The sequence below is a fragment of the Ornithorhynchus anatinus genome, chromosome 12 (genome assembly GCF_004115215.2).
Source record: "Ornithorhynchus anatinus isolate Pmale09 chromosome 12, mOrnAna1.pri.v4, whole genome shotgun sequence".
NCBI lineage: Eukaryota > Metazoa > Chordata > Mammalia > Monotremata > Ornithorhynchidae > Ornithorhynchus > Ornithorhynchus anatinus.
The window spans coordinates 56,364,099-56,376,265 of record NC_041739.1 but is presented as its reverse complement, the minus strand read 5'-3'; the positions used below and the strand labels follow the sequence as shown (position 1 = coordinate 56,376,265).

Below are 12,167 nucleotides of genomic sequence, written 5' to 3'. Positions count from 1 at the left end.
AGTCGCTTCCCGTCTCTGTGCCTCGGTTGCCTCATCTGTAAGATGGGGATGGAGACTGAGAGCCCCATGTGGGACAGGGACTGTGTCCAATTCAATTTGCTTGTATTAGCCGCAGCTGTTAGTACACTGCCTGGCACATAGTAAGCGCTTAATAATAATGATGATGATGATTGCATTTGTCAAGTGCTTACTATGTGCCAAGCACTGTTCTAAGTGCTTAATAATAATGATAACGTTGGTATTTGCTAAGCGCTTACTAAGTGCCAACCACTGTTCTAAGCGCTGGGAGAGATACAAGGTAATCACGTTGTCCCACGAGGGGCTCACAGTCTTCATCCCCATTTTACAGATGAGGGAACTGAGACCCAGAAAAGTTAAGTGCCTTGCCCAAAGTCACATAGCTGACAAGTGGTGGAAGGGGATTAGAACCCACAACCTCTGATTCCCAAGCCCGTGCTCGTTCCGCTAAGCCACACTGCTTCTCAAATTTGCTTAACAAATACCACAGTTGTTATTATTGTTATCCACTAGATTGTAAACTCCTCCGGGGCAGGGAACGTGCTTATCGATTCTAGTGATTAGTCCAGCGCTCAGCACACAGTAAGTGCTCCATAAATACAGCTGATGGATTTGAGGTCAGTGTAGAACAATCATTTCATGTCCTAGGATGGGAGAAAGTCCCCAGATAAATGTTCAGCCTTCCTTTTTCTGTCTCCAGGTGCTTTCTCAGGGCACAAGCACATTTCCTCCTTTCCTCACAGATCCTTTTCCAGTCTGCTCTAGAAACATGTTGATTAAAAGGCTTTCAGGGGAAACGGTGGCTCTCGGACGCGGTCCCGGCCTGGAGACGTAGGCTGAGGGGAAGAGGACGGTGCAGCTTCTCTGTCCCTCTTTTTTTTTTTTTTTTTGCTGCCTGATGGCATCTAAAAAGCTCCCCGGAAACTCTGGGTAAAAAAAACCCTTTATACAGTGGGGTTAGGAGAGGGCTAATAGGGCCAAGATCCAGAGCCTTCAAGCGGCCTCCATTTTGCTTCCTCCTCCGTGCCCCCCGTAGCGATTTGTATCCCGGGAAGGGAGGAATAGTGAACGGTTTTTACTATCATCTAAGAGTCATTTTTAGCTTGCGAGGTCCCTCTCTACTGTCCCTCCTATGGCCTGTAAGATAAAACCATAAGCCCATTGTGGGCAGGGATTGTCTCTCTCTATTGCTGTATTGTACTTTCCAAGTGCTCAGTACAGTGCTCTGCACACAGTAAATGCTCAATAAATACAACTGAGTAAATGAGTGAATGCAATAAATACAGTGAATGAACGTCCCTCCGTGAGATGTTCATCCAACTTCTGTGTCATTTAACCAAATCTCAAAGGATTCAGAACTGCTCACCTTGAAGATTAGCATCAAATTATACAGGGACCCTCCCAGAATTCGTACTGTGGTTTATAATAATAATGTTGGTATTTGTTAAGCGCTTACTATGTGCAGAGCACCGTTCTAAGCGCTGGGGGAGATACAGGGTAATCAAGTCGTCCCACGTGAGACTCACAGTTAAATCCCATTTTATAGATGAGGTAACTGTGGCACAGAGAAGTGAAGTGACTCGCCCACAGTCACACAGCTGACAAGTGGCAGAGCCGGGAGTCGAACCCATGACCTCTGACTCCGAAGCCCAGGCTCTTTCCACTGAGCCACGCTGCCTCAGCATTTACTGTTTGCTGAGTGGTGGGGCAAGTACAGCTTAATCAGATGGGACGAGGTCCCTGCCCCACGTGGGGCTCACGGTCTGAATCCCCATTTTCCAGATGAGCTAACGGAGGCCCAGAGAAGTCAAGTGACCTGCCTAAGGTCACACAGCAGACAAGTGGCAGAGCCAGGATTAGAACCCGAGTCCTTCTGTCTCTGGCCTCGCTGTGTCTAATGATTATCGCTCTCTGGTCGTGCTGTTTGCTTTCCCCAGGCCCAAAGGGCTCACCTTCCTCCACCCAGATCTGTGATCCACAACAAAGTTGTGGGAATCTGGCGGTGGGAAAATCTCCCTGTCCGGGCAAGTCCGTCTCTTTGTGTGAGATGTCTCTGTGCGGGTAGGCCAAGGGGGTCTCTCTGAGGGAGGGTTCTCTTTGTGAGGCCCTGCCCACGGCAGGGGGGCCAGACCACGGGACTCTATCAGCACGGAGTCGGCCCGTGGGGGTCTGTCGGTAAGTTTGACTAGGCGGGAGGGGAGGGCCCGGAAATATTTTTTTTACAAAGAACCGACATTACTCCGTTTTGACAAGAGACAAATGTTTCATTCAAATGGTGCATTTCGCATATTGGAAACCGTAATGAATTCTCATGTGCCTCTCTGCGTAGTTCACAATGTCAGACTTGGGCACCGAGGCCCCCACAAAATTAAATTTAATGTTACACCCTCCAGTGGAACGGTGCATAAATCAAGCATCGGATTTGCATGGGCTGAAGTGAGCAGCCCCGTTCCGTGCAAATATAAACCCCAGCCCCGACTATTATGTCACGGACAGGGACAAAACAATCTAGGCCTCCCAATGAAAGCCCCGGGCCCAGTGTAATTCATTCCGGTATTACGCTGCTCTTGTGTCAAGCCTGTTATTAAAACTCTTGTTTTTTTCCTCCTTTTTTCATTTCGAAAGAAAATGTTTTTGCTAACCTCCTTGGATCCGGTAAACCGGGACTTAGTCCTACCGGTGTTATTTATCAACTGGTGTCTTCGAGGGAGATCTACGCGAAGCTTGGGCCTTCCTTCCTGTGAAAAGTTGGGGAAGTGGGGTGGGGGGGGGGGGGGTGAGGAGGAGCAGGCTGGCAATCCGAATGAGGGAAGCACGACTAAAGCCATGGAAAAGAATTTAGCGGTCCGCAGCCTGTGCAGAGGCTGATGATAACGAGAAAATCGATGGTGGTGGTTAAGTGCGTGCTATGTGCCAAACGCTGGAATGAGAGCTGGGGTTGGGATAATTAAGTCGGACGCAGTCCCTGTCCCTCCTGAAGCTTATGGTCTAAACCTCGGATCGCTTTCAACGTGTAGATGAGTTTTCAAAAGTGAGCTGAAAGAAAGAGCCCGGGCCTGAGAGTCAAAGGAGTCAGGATTAGAACCCAGGACTCTGTGACTCCCAGGCCCGTGCCCTGATTAAAAAAAAATAACCCCAAATTGTGCTGCAGCCCTGCCCGTTGGATTGCTTGGGGCATCCACTGCCCCAGGGTGGCCCAATTTGGGGGATTGGTCGTTGGAGCAGCGATCCTCCCAGGTGACCCCTTGGGGCAAGGTCTTAGGCGGGTCTTCATTTATGACGGGAGATTCTAATAGTAATGATAACAGTAACTACGGTGTTTAAGCGTCGACTACATGCCAAGCGCAGTAATAATAATAATGTTGGTATCTGTTAAGCGCTTACTATGTGCAGAGCACTGTTCTAAGCGCTGGGGTAGATAAAGGGGAATCAGGATGTTCCCGCGTGAGGCTCACAGTTAATCCCCATTTTACAGATGAGGTACCTGAGGCACAGAGAAGTGAAGTGACTTGCCCACTGTCACACAGTTGCCGAGTGGCAGAGCCGGGAGTCGAACCCACAGTACTAAGCCCTGGAGTAGAGACCAGATCATCAGGTGCCAAGTGGGGCTCACAGTCGAAGGAGGAGGAAGGACGGGGGTTTGAATCCCCATTTTGCAGAGGAGAGAACTGAGGCTCAGAGAAGTTGTGACAATTTTGATGTCCCGGCCACCTAAATTCTACCACTCCTTAGGCTCGTTATTCCCAAGTTTGGGCTTTTTAAAAAACTTAATCAGAGCTTTCGAGCTTCATCCCGCAGAAGATCATTTGGATGGTTTCAGATTTCTTAAATGCCCCAGCCCTTGAAGCTTCGGTAGCAGTCAATCAGCGAATCCATAGGCCTCCCAGTTCAACTGAGTCCCCGTCCATAGTTCCAAGCCGAAGGAGACCTCCGCTCGGTCCAAACCAAGTGAAGCGTGCTTACGATGTGCAGAGCACTATACTAGGAGAGTACAACACAACAGAGGTAATAGACATATTCCCTGCCCACAGCAGCCTCTCAGTCTAAAGGGGGAGAGAGGCATTAAAACTTGAGTGGCGGCAAAAATGGGGTGTATAATGTTGGTATTTGTTAAGCGCTTACTATGTGCAGATCACTGTTCTAAGCGCTGGGGTTAACACAGGGTAATCAGGTTGTCCCACGTGAGGCTCACAGTTAATCCCCATTTTATAGATGAGGGAACCGAGGCCCAGAGAAGTGAAGTGACTCGCCCACAGTCCCACAGCTGACAAGTGGCAGAGTGGGGATTCGAACCCACGACCCCTGACTCCCAGGCCCGGGCTCTTTCCACTGAGCCACGCGTGAATCCGATGGAGCGGACAGAAATGTCTTTCAAAAATACCCGCTTGGCGCTGGAACAAGCTCTAAGTCACCCACGGGAGGAGAGAAAGCGGTGAGAAAGAAGAGGTCATCTGGCCCCTTTTTGTGAATATGAATAATCATGACGATGGCAGGTTTTAAAGGTTGCTAGTTGTCCATTCCCTCTCCTGCGTGGGGCTCACAGTCTAAGCAGGGCAGAAGACAAAGTTCTAGACTCTTCCAAGTGCTCAGTATAGTGCCCTGCTCACATCAAATGCTCAATAAATACCACCGAATGATCGATACGGATGAGGAAGCTGACGCACAGAGATTTATTCATTCAGTCGTATTTACTGAGTACTCGCTGTATACAGAGCACTGTACCGAACGATTAGGAGAGCACAGATCGACGGTAAAGAGACATGTTCCCTGCCCACAAGAAGCTTACAGTCCAGAGGAGGGGAGAGAGACATTAAATAAGTAAATGACAGACATGTACATAAGTGCCGTGGGGCTGGGATCGGGGGAAGAACGAAGAGAGCAAGTCAGGGTGACACAAGGGAGTGGGAGGTGAGGAAGAGGGGGCTTAGGAAAGGCCTCAAAAACGTTAAGCCAGAGGCCCGGAAACGTCGTACTTCGCTCCTCTTGGATTCAACCCCGAGACTCAGAAGCGATCGGCTGTTCTTTTTCACTTTTTGCCTCAGTGGTATTTGTTAAGCATGCTTACCACGTGCCAGGCACCGTACTAAGCGATGGGGTAGATATGAGCTAATCAGGTTGGACTCCGTACCTGTCCTATATGAGACGCCCAGTCTTAATCCCCCTTTCACAGTTGAGGGGACTGAGGTCCAGAGAAGGGAAGTGACTTGCTCGGGCTCACACCCCAGACGAGTAGCGGAGCCGGGATTAGACCCCAAGTCCTTCTGAACTCCCAGGTCTGTGCCATGGCTCAGTGGAAAGAGCCCGGGCTTTGGAGTCAGAGGTCATGGGTTCGAATCCCAGCTCTGCCACTTGTCACTTCACTTCTCGGCGCCTCAGTTACCTCATCTCTAAAATGGGGATGAAGACTGTGAGCCCCACGTGGGACAACCCGATTCCCTTGTGTCTACCCCAGCGCTTAGAACAGTGCTCCGCACGTAGTAAGAGCTTAACAAATGCCAACAACATTATTATTACTAGACTTCATTGCTTGGCATGTTTTGTTGCTTGCAGGGTGAAGTGGGTTCAGTCCATCTGCTACGCGGTCAGTGGAGTGGTGGGTCAATCTTCCGCTGTCACCCTCGGGATTAGCGAGAGGCTCAAAGGGGTGACCTCAAGGGAGGGGGTCTGTACTAAATAAGGTGACCAGCAAGGACCCATCCAATCAGCCAGGGAAGGCAAGCACTTTCACGTTCTGCAACCTAAACAGGTATTATACAAATGATCCTGGGTTTTTTTTTTTAATCCTCATCCGTCGACCGCCAATATAATATTACGAATTGCCAAGGGACCTTGTTCTTTAGCCCAAATGAGTAGAATGCAATTTACTCCAGAGAACACCCCTAATGACCTCGCCGGGGAGGGCTGGTTTATTGGGAGGTTTCTTATTTGAAAAATGATTTAGTTTAGGGGAGACGGTTCAGCGGAGATTTCCTGAAGTGAGCACTCTCTTGATGGATAGAGGCTAGTTGGGCTTGGCAGGGAGAGTCGGAAATCTGCTCAAACGTTAATAATAATAATAATAGTAATAGTGGTAGGTAAGTGCTTACTGTGTGCCGAGCGCTGTATTAAGCGCTGGGTAGGTAATTTATCTATGTTAATGTCTATCTCCCCCTCTAGTCCGTAAACTCATTGTGGGCGGGGGATTTGTTTTATATTGTTATACTCTCTTAAGGGCTCAGTACAGTGTTCTGCACACAGTAAGCGCTTAATAAAGAAGGTTGACTGATCATAATGTTGGTATCTGTTAAGCGCTTACTATGTGCGGAGCACTGTTCTAAGCGCTGGGGGAGATACAGGGTAATCAGCTTGTCCCACGTGAGGCTCACAGTTAATCGCCATTTTACAGATGAGGTAACTGAGGCCCAGAGAAGTGAAGTGACGCGCCCACGGTCACACAGCTGACGAGTGGCAGAGCCGAGAGTCGAACCCATGACCTCTGACTCCGAAGCCCAGGCTCCTTCCCCTGAGCCATGCTGCTTCCCTGACGGCTTACCTGACTCATATTCAGGTTCCACACGGGACTCAAAGTTGAAGTAGGAAGAACAGTGATTGAATCCCCATTTTGCAACCGAGGAAACTGAAGGCCAGAGAAGTTAAGTGACTTGCCCAAGGTCATGCAGCAGGAAGTGGGAGGAGCTGAGATTAGAACCCAGGTCCTCTGAATTCCAGGCCCCCATGGGAGTCTTTTGTCCTCTTCCAGACAAAGCACTGGGGGGAAGGGGTCTAAAACATTCCCCCCCGTGTCCTGCCCAATCAATCAGTGGAAGGGATTTACTGAGCACCCGACATTGTGTACACATCGATCGAACCCTTATGGTGCTGTGTTTCCTGTTTGAAGGGCCTGAATTTGTTTCCGATTTTGCCTCCTGGTGTCCTGACTCACCGAGAACAAAGGTATTTGTTAAGCGCTTATCAGGCGCCGAGCACTGTTCTAAAACACTGGCACAGATACAGGTTAACCAGGTTAAACACAGGCCCTTTCCCACATGGGGCTCACAGTCAAAGTAGGAGGGAGAGCAGGTATTGAATCCCAATTTTACAGATGAAGAAACTGAGGCCCAGAGCAGTTCAGTCATTCATTCAATCTAGTGCTTTTATCTGTGTGCAACGCATTATACTGAGCACTTGGGAGAATTAATAATGTTGGTATTTGTTAAGCGCTTACTATGTGCAGAGCACTGTTCTAAGCGCTGGGGTAGACACAAGGGAATCGGATTGTCCCACGTGGGGCTCACGGTCTTAATCCCCATTTTACAGATGAGGGAACGGAGGCCCAGAGAAGTGAAGTGACTCGCCCACGGTCACCCAGCTGACGAGTGGCAGAGCCGGGATTCGAACCCATGACCTCTGACTCCGAAGCCCGTGCTCTTTCCCCTGAGCCACGCTGCTTCTCTCAATTCAGTGCCACAACATTCCCTGCCCACAGTGAGCTCAGAGTGCGGGGGAGGGGGCCGGAGGGGTGGAGTGGGGGGATTAGGTGATTTGCCCGAGGTCACACAGCAAGTGGTAGAGCCGGGACTGTGGTGTGTGTGACACCAAAAAGTCCGGAGTGGGCTCCGTATTCCGGACCACGCGGTGCTCTCACGTCCCCCGTCCCCGGAGAGCCGTCACAGTCCGGACCACACGGTGCCACCACGAACACTGTCCCCGGAGAACCGTCACATCTGTTGCTGGCAGTGTCCGGCCTCTGTTGTCGCCCTTGGCTACTTTACTCCCGGTTTTTAGGGACAGGTTCTAATCCTGGCTCCGCCACCCGTTTGCTGCGTGACCTTGCACAAGCCACTTCCCCTCCCTGGGCCTCAGTTCTCTCATCTGAAAAATGGGGATTCAGTCCCTGTGCTCCCTCCTACTTAGACCGTGAGCCCCACGTGGGACCCGATTAGCTCGTTTCCACCTCGGCACTTCGTACGGTTCTTGGCGCGTAGTGAGTATTGAACGAAATACCACAGTTATCTCTATCGTTATTATTACTGTCCTTTTGGAAGGAGCGTCAGATAGAAACTCCTTACCGTTGGCTTTAAAACCCTAAAACAGCACACCCCTAGCCTGGAATTCCCTCCCTCTCCATATATAATAATGTTGGTATTTGTTAGGTGCTTACTATGTGCAGAGCACCGTTCTAAGCGCTGGGGTAGACACATGGGAATCAGGTTGTCCCACGTGGGGCTCACAGTCTTAATCCCCATTTTACAGATGAGGGAACTGAGGCACAGAGAAGTGAAGTGACTCGCCCACAGTCACACCGCTGACGAGTGGCAGAGCCGGGATTCGAACCCATGACCTCTGACTCCAAAGCCCGTGCTCTTTCCACTGTGCCACGGTGCCAGACCAACACTCTCCCCACCTTCAAAGCGTGATTAAGGACACATCTCTTCCCCGATTAGACTGTAAACCCATCAGAGGGCAGGGACCGTCTCTATCTGTTACCGATTTGTACATTCCAAGCGCTTAGTACAGTGCTCTGCACGTAGTAAGCACTCAATAAATACTTTTGAATGAATGAATCTCCTCCACGAGGCCTTCCCTGAATAAGGGGAAGGAAAAATGGACAGGTGGAACCTCTGTAACTCGGTATAAATACGTTAAAGGAATTATATCACTCCTTAGGAGTGACTGAATACACAATTCCAATTTCACTAGCTATCTGGGCTTGATTCAGGAGCCAGTTGGCCATTATTATTTTTCTTATGGCTTTCGTTAAGCATATACTGTGTGCCGGGCACTGTATTAAGTGCCGGAGTAGATCCAAGCTAATCAGGTTTCTCACAGTCCCTGTCCACATAGAGCTCACAGTCTTAATCCCCATTTTACAGATGAGGTAACTGAAGCCTTTCCCAGCCATGTTCCTAAGAGCAAAATAATAATAATAACTGTGGTATTTGTAGAGAAGCAGCATGGCTTAGTGGACAGAGCATGGGCCGGGGAGTAAGAAGGACCCGGTTTCTAATCCTGACTCCGCCATGTGTCTCCTATGTGACCTTGGGCAGTTTAAATAACTTCTCTGGGCCTCAGTTACCTCATCTGTAAAATGGAGATTGACTGTGAGCCCCATGTGGGACAAGGGACTGTATCCAACCTGATTAACTTGTTTCTCGCCCAGCACTTACAACAGTTCTTGGCGCATAGTAAATGGCTAACAAGAACCACAATTATTATTTTTATTATCATTATTATTAAACTCTCACTACTTGCTGAGAACTGTACTTAACACGAGGGTAGATTCACCCTAAGGAGATCGCGCCCGGTCCCTGCCCTAGATGGGGATCAGTCTGAAAGATGGAGAATAGCTGGTCAACCCCATTTGACAGATCAGGAAACTGAAGCACCAGGAAGTTCAGTGACTCCCCCAAGGTCACACAGCAGGCAAGCGGCGAATTAAGGTGCGGTCGTTTAGGAACCGGCGAGGTTGTAAATTCAAGGACCCGCCGACGAGGAATTGAGTACAAAGGATCCCAATATCACCGCCTCACATCCAGCCGGACTCAGGAGGATCGCAGTGGTAAAAATCCAAATGCAGATATTTGCCGTCCTTACTAATGAGAGAAAAATATAGTGGGCCTCTGGCCTAAAGTCTGGCTCTGCAATTCCTTTGTAACTTAGAGTGCATTAAAAGAGCTTCAGTCAGCAAGATAAGTTAATTTTTATGACCTTTATAAACTGTTTTATCCTGGATCACAGAGCTTCTCTTGAAGATTAAATTTTTTTAAAAAAAAATCCTTTCAGCTCAAGACGGCAACGCATTCCGCAGCCTTTGCATTTCAGGGGAAACATCCGAGATCCATCCAGAGTTTCTGTTTGCGACCATTATTGCCCGAGTAACGATTCGCTAACATGGCACTTTGAGCGTTCGGGTCTCTGTCTGGCCAGGACTAATCTAATGCAGCTTCACTCTTCTTTAATGTAAAAGCTGCTTAAAGAAGGCACCATTACCAGCCGCTCATGCCCACATTTGCAAATTCTTGGGAGAGGCAAATTGAATGGTTGCTGATGTCATCTCCACGCACATGGTGGTGGTCGGTGGCTGTGGCCAACGGTAGTGGGCTATGGGGGTGTGCAAGAAAAGGAAGACTTTCTGCCCCTCCCCGCCCCAGAAAGGCCGCACCATCTTTGTTTCTCGTTGCCCCAGCGGGTTTTACTCTAAAAGGCCAAGTGACTCAGAGGCCGTCGGGGCCTTTTTGAGGGTTAATATTGGCATTTAATATAACCGCGGTACTTGTTCATTCAGTGGTCCAGTGCACTGTTTTGAGCCCTGAGGTAGATACAAGTTAATCAGGTTGAACAAAGTGCTTGTCCCACATGAGGCTCACACTCTTATCTCTATTTTACAGATGAGGGAACTGAGGCTCAGAGAGGTGAAGTGACTTGCCCAAGGTCACATAGCAGGCAGGGGCGGAGCTGATATTAGAAACCCGGGTCCTTCTGACTCCCGGGAACATGCTCTATCCACTAGGCCACCCCGCGTCTCTTTCTCACTTTTCGTTTTCGGTCGGTCTCCGTGGTTTATGCCCCGGGGCACCACTTTCCAGAGAGATCCTCCCTCTGACTTGCAGCGGAACAGGAGCAAATGGGTTATTGATCAGAGACATGACTGGACAGAGGCTACGGGAGGGGATCGCCCCCCCCCCCCGCTCCCGTCAATTTCCCTTGCTCCTCCTGAACTCCGAGACCACCAAAGGACACAGAATAAAGCACCCGGAATGATTGTGGAGCAGCAGCGGAGAAAACCGCCGGTTCCATCAAAGCTGAAACGCTGCCAGGACTCCCTAAGCGGAGGGCCACCGCGACAGATCCGAAGATCATTATTTACTAGAACTAACGGATCGAGGCAGGAATCGATTACTCCGACGCTAGATTTATGTCTCCATTGCATCCTATATACATCTCGATTTGTCCTAACTTCTCTGGGAGGATGTTTAATACATAATGGAAAGAGGCTTTTGCCTTTGATTTATTTTTTGTGTATTATTTTTGGCATTCCTCAGAGAAATTCTGGAAGTCGATGCTGGATGTACGCGTTCGTGGGGGCAGGTACGACAGGGCCCTGCTTGTGTCTGGTTAGAAAAGGATAAGAGAAACACCTTTTTTAGTGGTTTGCAAGGAAATTAAACTCCGCATTATAGATAGGTGGATTGTCTGTTGTCTGTGTCACTCCTCTTAGAGAAGCAGCATGGCCTAGTGGAAAGAGCACGGGCCCGAGAGGCAGCGGGACCTGGGTTCGGATCCCTGATCCACCACTTGTCTGCTGTGTGACCTCGGGCGAGTCACTTACCTTCACTGTGCCTCAGTTACCTCCTCTGTAAAATGGGGGTTAAGGCTGTGACAGGAACTGTGTCCAACCTGATTAATTTATTTCTACCCCGGTACTTAGTATTGTACCTACGATATAGTAAGGACTTAACAGATCCCATTAAAAAAAAGTAATATGTTCTCTGACAATGACAGAACAGTGATGGTAATTATTATTAATATTGTGTTCTGTGCTATCTATCTGTCAGGAACTGTTCTGAGAACTGGTAATAATAATAATCATGTTGGTATTTGTTAAGCGCTTACTATGTGCCGAGCACTGTTCGAAGCGCTGGGGTAGACACGGGAATCAGGTTGTCCCGCGTGGGGCTCACAGTCTCAATCCCCATTATACAGATGAGGTAACTGAGGCACCGAGAAGTTAAGTGACTTGCCCAAAGTCACACAGCTGACAAGTGGCCGAGCCGGAATTCGAACCCACGACCTCGGACTCCAGAGCCCGCGCTCTTTCCACTGAGCCACGCTGCTTCTTAAAATTAGCTACCAGGAGTGGGGTTCGAACCCACGCGGACGCACGTCCATTGGATCTTAAGTCCAACGCCTAACCACTCGGCCATCCTGGTGGACAGATACGAGTTAATCAGGTTGGACATAATCCCTGTCCTACGTGGGGCTCATATGAAGGAGGGAGAACAGATATGGAATCCTCATTTTAGAGTTGATGAAACTAAGGACTAGAGAAGTTAAGGAACTTGCTCAAGGTCACACAGCAAGCAATCAGAGCTGGGTTGAGAACCCAAGTCCTCTGACGCCCAGGCTCTTTCTATTAGACCAAGCATTCGTGAGTCTTCTCTGAGAAGCTT

The 12,167-nt window shown here is 49.2% G+C and overlaps 1 non-coding gene across 1 annotated transcript; it reads right to left on the bottom strand.

Annotated features, from left to right (window-relative positions):
• Positions 1-11,845: 11,845 nt before the first annotated feature.
• TRNAL-UAA lies at positions 11,846-11,927 on the bottom strand. The gene has a single exon. It is a non-coding gene; the product is annotated as a tRNA-Leu (tRNA).
• Positions 11,928-12,167: the final 240 nt, after the last annotated feature.